Consider the following 532-nt stretch of genomic DNA (forward strand, 5'->3'; position numbering starts at 1 on the left):
GTGTTGTGTGATAGGGTCTAGGGGTGAACTTGTGAGTAGGGTAAATGGTTGGACTCGATGATCCCAAGGGTCTTTTCCAACCTGGATGATTCTATAATTCTATGATTCTATGATCTCGCAAAGAGCGGGCATCGAGGTGGTGGGACGGGCGAGGTGCTGAGCAGGCGCTGCAAACAGAACTGCTCTCTCCTTGTCAGGTCACCTGAACAGAAAAGCTGTTCCAGCGCCTGATGCCGTAACGGCCAGTAATGGATGTGTTATTTTAAACTGATTTCTGATGATTTGTCATGGTTGCTCACTTGCATCCTCATGTGATCGCTCCCTCCCCACACCATTTTCTCCTCTCGGTGCATACAGGAAGGAAACAGGGATCCAAAGTGGAGCAGTAAGCCAGGTCGGGGTGGGGAGGAGCCTTTTGAGGGGGAACAGGGAATCGTTACAGCCTCTGGCTTTAGTGCTGCACTGAATCATCTCCAGATCTCCAATATACCTGAATCCAACGATCCCCCTCTTTCTCTATCATCAGCTTTTT

Source organism: Apaloderma vittatum, unplaced genomic scaffold, assembly GCF_000703405.1.
Source record: "Apaloderma vittatum isolate BGI_N311 unplaced genomic scaffold, ASM70340v1 scaffold26575, whole genome shotgun sequence".
Lineage (NCBI taxonomy): Eukaryota > Metazoa > Chordata > Aves > Trogoniformes > Trogonidae > Apaloderma > Apaloderma vittatum.